The following is a 9,048-nucleotide window of genomic DNA, read 5'->3' on the forward strand; positions in this document are numbered from 1 at the left end:
AGCACTCAATGCCACTTATATTCATTTTAAAATTAAGCCCATGGGGTGATTTCAAGATTTCTGTTCTTCCTGACAGCGAGGCAACATTTATCAACAACTATCTGCCCTGTTCTTTAAACTGTGTACAGAAAAGCCTTAGATTTCTCCAATTTTTATTTCATTCTAATGGAAAAACAATGAAGTTGAAGAAAAACAGAATTACTAGATCATCTACATTATCTTCACTGTGATGTCTGTGACACGCACAGTCTCACTTGTCCCAGTTGGTTTCCAGTAACAATTCTCCCAGTACTTTCCTCCATCCCAGTAACGCACAGTTGAGCTGTCACTGGACCTTTGCTCCTCTTTTTAAGGTTATCTTGTAATTTCTAGTAAACTCTGCCAAGTAAAACAGTATTTCTGATCCTTCTCACTGGCAATGAAATAGTTTAGCTATTACATATGTAAAAAGTAATGTCCATATTTAATCTTTTTTTTTCTTTTTGTTATTTCCAAGTATTAAGAGACCATGTTTGTTTACATGGATGGCTTTTGTAAAGCTTCAGACATAGCTGTACATGTGCCCACCACTAAGATTACACCTGTCGTCCTATCGTAAGTGAAACTGGTAAGAACAGATACTACCTTTGATCTTAGCCAAAAGGCTGAGAAGCAGTTGTCCCATCATATGTGACCTGTGCATTCTTACTCTTTACCTCCTGGTCTTAATTGCTACTATGCCATGGACTCACACTTTCAAAAATATAATTTATAAAATCGTAAGACTAGCTCTATTCTACCTCTGTGGAGTAGAAACATGTATCTAGCTGTATTAGGAGCATGTTGACCAGACGTACAAACTCACACGAAGGGTAAGTGGGAGTGAGGATGGATCAGAGTTTCTGATCGCTGTCCTTCAACCTAAACAGAAGCTCAATTACATGGAGTAGAGGATAATTCTGTTATTTTCACACCAAGAGATTAGATGCATGTGTGATTCATGTGCACTGAATTAGCTCCAGTACTAAGCATATTGCTTGCCAGGTGGCTGCTGATCCTTTGCTAGGAATAATTTCTTGTTGGAAATACTTGGCTAATATGCAATCACCCAGTGATAATGATGACAGAAATATTTGGGGCAATTTTACTTCATAAATATTAAGATTTAGCTTAGTATGTACTCTTCAGGGTCTTCATCCCTTTGGTTTTATTTTTACTAACGTCTACTTTCAGAATGATAGTAAAGACTCATTGTACCATTGGTGATAATACTGATGAACCTGGAGGATATTGTACCCAGTACAACAGGCCAGCCACAGAGAGCTAACTCTGAGTGATTCCGATTATGTGAGGCACCTGAGTGATTCCGATTATGTGAGGCACCTAAGACAGTCAGACTCACAGAACCACTGTGGAAAGGTAGTTGCAAGGGGCTGGGGGAGAAGGGAATGGAGAATTGCCACTCAATGGGTATACAGTTTCACTTATGAAAAATAAATAAGTTCTAAATACCTATTTGATATCACAGGGCCCATAGTCAACAATATCATATCACGCACTTACACGTTTAAGAGAGTAGATCTCGTGCCAATTATTCTTACTACCAAGACAACAAACCGAACAAACAAACAAAAACACATGAAGGAACACAAGAAAACTGGTAAATAATGAGTATCTTTATTACTAGATTGTGGAGATGGTATCAGTGGTGTATGCAGACTCATCAAATCGTCTACATTAAATATGTGCAGTTGTGTATGTGAAGTGTAGTGTGGTACTTAGCTAATTGAACCATTCCACAAAGTATGTATATCTCAAAAGAACATATTGTACACAAGACATATACAATATTTGTGTTAATTTTAAAATTTTTTTAAAAATCAGAAAGTACAGGTTTTGTGTATTAATTGTACTATAATACAATACAATTAATTATATTTTGTTTAATTATACTACAATTAAGCTGTTAAAAATTGGACTTTGAAAGCTATGCAGTTTCCCTGGAGAAGAATATTTCCCAATGCCCCTTCAAAGGTGTCTACGGGAGAAAATACACGAGGAAGATGCACCAAGGGGGGCAGCAACAGACTTCACAGAGATCGATGCACAAGGACTCCTTCCAGGGTGTAGACTCAAGATCTAATCCTGAAATTTTGTACACCACCATTATAGAAAGATCTGAAAAATGTCTTCCCAGAAAGACTCCATAACTGCTTTGTGAGAGTGCCCGCCATGGCTTTCCCATGCATCCATTTTCAGAATGAGTGTTATTATGTCCAGTATGTACCATTTCACTAGTGTATTATATCTTTTAGTTAATAGGAATTAAAACACAAGAACACACAACTGGTCTTGATAAATGGGGCTGAACATCCTCGAGATATTCTGGACTTTGAAACGGATACAGTCATGTAATCGGATTGTCTCAACTGAAGAAAGGAGGAGTCTGCTTTAAATACGGGGCCAAGGCTACCAATTAAGGTATTATGGATAGAGGGGTAAATTGTAGCAGAAACTGCTTTCTGTCCATTAAAACAAAACAGCAACAGAAAACTTCATTCTCTTCTTTGAAGGCACAAAATTAGACACTATTTTTCAGCATCCCTTCTATTATGGAGTGCCCATGTGATGGAGTGAAGTGCTGTGTGCTATATCCAGGCCCAGCCAGTGAAAATCCCCCAAATCATCATCCATTACTGTTCACTGGGATAAGACCGCCGCACTGTCCTTAGAAACCTCATCAGAGTTTTCGTCAGGGTGAGTCCCTCTGTGACAGCATGAATAAAGCCGTTCCTGCCACCAAGAAACACTTGCCTTGGACCATTATGTGAGAAATAAATAAATAAATTCATCTTACGCAGGGGTTCTTGGTGAGAGCAGCTAACATTCTCCTAAATCAAAAGCTAAATTTTGAAGTGTGACTTTCAAAGCCGTTCACTTACATCAACATTCACTGCATTACAATTTCTCCTCCTAGGTATATTATTGGGTGAAAGAGCATAAGCCGCTCTAGTCAATCAAGTGCATCAGACTTTGCCCTCAGCTGTTTTATTTTCAGGTCCTTTGTTAAAGGTTCACACCGATGCCTATGATACCACGTCTTAGCTACGAAGTGGTTTATTACCTGCCAGGAGCAATCATTTTCTCTGCGACATAGATTTGGAAATTGAGGCTCAAATAGGAAAAAGGAAGACCTTCCTCTCAATCACATTTCAGAAGTGCTGGATTCAGAGTTTAGAGCAAGGCAGTGGGACTCCAGACCTTACACTCCCAGCCATTGCATGAGGCCTGGTTAGGAGGAAAGACCAGACAGCCTCACGTGTGGCGCTACTGACACTGTGAGCACAGAACTTCTATCATTTGAGAAATATAGATATATAGAGAAATTCACATTACAGAAGTACTTATTTTAGAAAATAACTAAGAAGAATCCCTAGTAAACAAAGAACACTCAGTGATTTTTAAGCAGTTTACTTGACAGAAATGTCAAGGGATGAAAGTGAAGAGTTGTACGTAATCTTCTCTACACGGTTTGCAGAGGCAAGGTTTGAATTTTTTTAATTATTTTCAAGAAATTAAAACACTATTTCCATCTGGTAAAAGTAACTTGTTCCCATAGCTCATAAATATAGTATTATCTGGCCTTGAGTTTTCTCACAAAATCCCTTGTACCTGTACCATGTGTTGGTGTAAGTTCCTTATATCAGAGTTTAGTAATAACGGGGTAGCATCTGTGGCTCAAGGAGGAGGGCACCGGCCCCATATACGGGGGGTGGTGGGTTCAAGCCCAGCCCTGGCCAAAACTGAAAAAAAAAAATAGAATTTAGTAAGAACATGGTTTGTGGACTTTCTACACACTTTGCATTCATACACAATTTTTGTTCCCCTATCGCAGTGAGTGCTCTTCCTATGTGTATGCCTTTCCTCATTTTTCTGGAGTATTCTCCACTTATACACTCCAAGACACCCAGTGGCTTCCGCAAACCTCAGAGAGTGTCATACTCAACAGCCATCAAGCAAAACGTGCTTCCTTTTTACACCTTTCTACTACAAATTGAACGTCTTTTTCACCTTGACAACACACTTATCACTCACTGTTGCTGTGGCTTCTTCAGTTTGAAGTGGGACAGACCAACTAGCACCCATTTCCTTCTGCTTCTTCAGATTTTCACAAATAACATTCATTCTTACTAGATTTTGGCAACTTCAGCATGCTTTTTTTTTATTATTAAGTCAAGCACTTTTATCTTTTCACTAAAACAAGGCATTTTATGACTGTGTTTTTGACATATCTGAATTGCCAGCGTCATTGCTCTCTTTGGACTATTATTAAGTGAAGTAAGGGTTACTCGAACACAAGCACTGTGACGATATCCTGACCGTGGGCCAATAAGCGAGAGAGCTATTGAGTCACTAAGAGGTAGGTGGTGTGTACAGCATGGATACACTGGACATAGAGGTGATTCATAACCCAGGTGAGGAGCAGGATTTCATCTTGATACTCAGAATGGCATGTGATTTAAAACTGGTGCATTGTTTATTTCCAGAATGTTCCATGTGATATTTGCCAACCATGTTTGACAGTGTATATGAAAACTTCAGAAAGCAAATCCATGGGGGAAAACTACATATTAATTTTTTATTCATTCAGGAGGTGTTCGCTGTCTATGAATCAATCACTATGATAGATACCAATGATTAGATCTATCTCCAACATTCAGAACAATGCCTGGAACACAATGGCCTTGAAAAATAAAAGAGTGAAATGAATGAATGGTCTAAATTTAGCATCTAATTTAATAATTCAAGAGATACAGTGAATACTTTAATCTATCCGTGGACAACATTCCAGGAAAGCATCTGGAAGGAATTTATGGGAAATAGACCTTACGTTGAGATTGAAAGATGGACAGGGTAAGTTTAAACAGAATCAGAAAGGAAATGATGAGTGAACAAATTACAAAGGAATGGATATACATGATACCCTTAGGGTCAATAAGGAAACCCTTCTAGTTATGCGAGCTGTTTTCTTACCATAGCCGGATGACCCCAGGACCCTAAAAAATGTCCCCATCAATTAGACTTCCCAATTCCTACGCTAAGCTGGTGTCCTTTCACTGCCGGGGACATTGAAAGGCATGAGTCCAGTTCCACACATGGAATATACCTCCTAAATCACCCTCCTGGCTGGCAGCAAACAATGGAGTAACTAGCATACTTGAGACTTGAGGGAAATCCCTGCTAGTTAAATAAGAATACATAAAATTGAGGCAAGAAATCACAGATGTTTAATATAACATGGTTTTAAAGAACTATTTGTCCTTAGAGCCCTATGTAATCTTCCAGGATTATTCTCTTGAGAAAGTCAAAATTGATTCACCTTCAGCAGTAAGTAGAAGGTCTATGTTGGCTCCTCTGATAAACAGAAGTGCTGAGAAAACATAGCTGTTTACATAAATCACTTACATTTTTAAGGGAAAAAACTTCTTTTTTTTTTTTTTTTGAGATAAGGTCTCACTTGGTAGAGTGCTATGGTGTCACAGCTCACAGCAACCTCAAACTCCTGGGCTTAAGCTTTTCTCTTGCCTCAGCCTCCCAAGTAGCTGGGACTACAGGTGCCTGCCACAACACCCAGCTTTTTTTTGTTGCAGTTGTCATTGTTGTTTAGCTGGCCTGGGCCGAGTTCAAACCTGCCAGCCTCCAGGTACATGGTTGGTGCCGTAACCACTGTGCTACGGGCACCAAGCCAAGGGAAAAAAAACATTTTTAATGTATTTACATTAAGATTTTCTAGCATACATGATCCTTAATAACATTTTAATCCAATTTACAGAAATCCTTCTTGACCCTCTTTATTACTAGAGGCATTTCTACGAACAAGATGTCATTCTCTCTGTCTTTGCTATACCTCTATTTACGCCTTAATTCTCCATATGGTCAGAATTTTAAGAGCCTAATGTCGTAGAAAAGTCAAGGTCCTGTGAATAAAGCAAATTTTGTTCTAAAGTGTTGCTGCTCACACTCTCGTGGCATCAATTATAAAATTCATGTACAAGTGGGTTAACTTTAAGATTACCTCCTGTATAAAAACATACAGTTAATACATTTAGAGTCTCAATATATTTTCAAGAAAATCCAAAAGAATTTAACAGAAAACAAGAGATACCTCTTTTAAGACACTGTTCCTCCTGTCCCTTTAACCACATGATTAAAAGGAAACTTTTTTTGTTCGTGAATTCTCCTCTCTGTACACAGAAATTGGTATAAAGAGTGAAGACGCAGCCCAATAGTTGACAATTATAGCATTCGACTCCTGGCCACTGTTATTTCAAGGATGAATGGTCACTCAGGTTAGCCAGAGCTCTTCCCAGATATTTTGCAAATTTTGGCTGGGGTTCTGACATTGGAAAGATGTGAGCTTATTTCTTCTTCCAGATAGCCCTGCTGGAAAGCTAGGATGAGAACCTGAACTATAAAAATGACTGTCAAGTTTATGGGCATAAAATTTATGCAATAAATATATTTTCCATTATCAGTTATTTGGCTAATGCTTTATTTGCTACAATAGTTGTGTTTATGGTTGAACATTTAAAAGTTGAAAAGATTTAAAGTACTTCATAGCATATATTCTACTAAGTATCCCCACTTGAAAATATTCCTTGGCTCTGTATGTTCTCATTTTCTCTCAAGTTCAGAAAAGTTTAGAAACAACATTATTTGTGCACATGTGTCGTTTTTAAGTGTTTGTAATCTTCACATTTAAATTTTGTTTTCCATTCTTTACATTTAGAAGATGATTTTTTTATTTGAGTTAAAACTTTGCTATGAGTTATTGAATTTTATTGCTAAGAAGTAGATATTCAGTATAGATATTCAGTATACATTTATAACTAATGTCATAAAAATGCCACAAGAATGCCACATGTAGACCATCATATATTATACATATATATTATACTATTGTACATATATATATAATTGCCTGTGCATTATTTAAATGGGGGAGGGAGCCCCCTATTTAATAAAATGTAATTGTTAAATAGTGAGTGCCAAGTAACATTCAACAGGCCATAATGAATAATGGTACTTGCTCTGCACAGAAAGTATATGATGTTCATTGCAGATTTATGGTAGGTCAGTTATTCGTACATTTAAACTCTCATGTTTAATCTGTCATCAATACTAAGACCATAGAGGGAAATATTTGATTTTTCTTTTCTGTGTTTTAAAGAAAGAATTGAAGCAATTTTACACAGGTTACAAGTCTTGGTTATTCATTTGTACTATCTTCTCTTTGAAGCTAAAACTTATATCTATACCTGACATGACAGAATAGTCTATACCATGTGATCTTATTTGAACTAGTTGCAGAAAGCAGACTCAGGTATATCTAGGTAATTAGATATTATAATCCTGAAAAATATACATTTGAGATACAAGAGGAAGTTCTTCAAGAAATACACACACACACACACACACACACATGCACAGAGGGTACCAAAAAAATGTATACATGCATTAAGAAAGGAAATAACTGCATTAAATTTATAATACTCAAGCATGTTTGGGGATTTCTGCAATTACAAAAGATGTCGAAGGTGACTTGTATTTATCTTTTGTTACTGGTATATATTAAGTATGACAGTATTAGTATATTTTTTCTTTTATTAAAATGAATATACTTTTTTGGCATCTTCTGTATATAAACTATAAATACATAGTTATATTTTATAGTTTATATTTTGTATATAAAATATAAATATATAATTAAGGGGCATAGCACTTTGTAAGAACCCCTTGCAAGGGAGGGTCCCTGAAGTTCAAGTTTTATTACAATACTGTTAAAATGTTCTGTGAGTATATACCACTATTGTCTTTCATGTTAGCCATAAATACCTAAAGAGTTTTGTAACTACATTGGGTTTCCAAGTGTAACATCTGGACAATCCTCTCAGGTGAGTTAAAAGTGAAATAGGGCAATAAGAATATGCACACAGTTCAAAAACCCTTAATATGATGTTTAGAAATTGCATTTGGTCATGTGCTATGATAGTCATATGTCAATTTTTTTAATGTTATCCTTTTTCATTCCATTTCATCATGGCCTTTCAAACAACAGAATAAATGGAGCAGGAGAAGAGGAAACAGTTTGGAAAAGTAGTATGCTTAGTCATGATAACTTTATATGGAAAAATTGTTATGGAAAGTTCTATATTTAGGCCTCTTGCATTAACATCAAATGTTCAGAAATTTTATGAATAAATGTGTAAAAATTTGCTTCCACCTTTATGATGGTACAATTGATCAAAACAGCAATAGAAGATATACCATATGTTTTCTATGGGGAGCAAAAAGAGAGGGGAATACAGTTAAAGGGAATAAATAAATGCATAAAACAAGAGAAGGGTCTTGCAGAGGGATGATAGTAACATATATTGAATATAATTAATTCAACCTTCTGCACCTAAAGACAAAAAAGTGGAATATATACAAATATAAAATAAAAACCTCATAGGCTATCAGATTTTTTAGTGAAAATACTTATTGTAGCTTAGGCTACTATAACAAAATACCTTAGAATGGGTGGCTTAAACAACAAACATTTATTTCTCACAGGTCTGGAGGCTGTGAAGTCCAAGATCAAGGTGTGAGCAGATATGGTTCTCAGTAAGAGTCCTCTGAGCCTTACAGATGGCCACCAGGTTGCTGTGTGCTAATATGACCTTTTCTTTTGGGGTGTATAGAGAAAGAAAAATCTCCTTAACAAGTATAAGGTCAGCAATTTCATCATGAGGAGTTCACTTTCAATCCCTAATCAAAATCTAACTACTTCTGAATAACTTCATCTTTAAACATCATCAGATTCCCCAATGTTAGAACTTCAATAAATGAATTTGGGGGGGAATGAGACTAGTCTACTTACAATGCCACTATTTTTATTATTGTTATTCTAGAAACCATCTGGCCCTATTTTCCTAATAGGTTGCTGTGGGGGGGTTGGGAGGTCATACCTAACTTTATCAATACCATTTGCACACTTTGAGAGAGAGAAAATTCCAATAAAATAGA

General features: G+C 36.5%; 1 pseudogene; it reads right to left on the minus strand.

The window, feature by feature from the left end:
• Positions 1-493: 493 nt before the first annotated feature.
• LOC111725057 lies at positions 494-656 on the minus strand (annotated as a pseudogene).
• Positions 657-9,048: the final 8,392 nt, after the last annotated feature.

Source organism: Otolemur garnettii, unplaced genomic scaffold (assembly GCF_000181295.1).
Source record: "Otolemur garnettii isolate 467f Iridium unplaced genomic scaffold, OtoGar3 scaffold00030, whole genome shotgun sequence".
NCBI classification, from domain to species: Eukaryota; Metazoa; Chordata; class Mammalia; order Primates; family Galagidae; genus Otolemur; species Otolemur garnettii.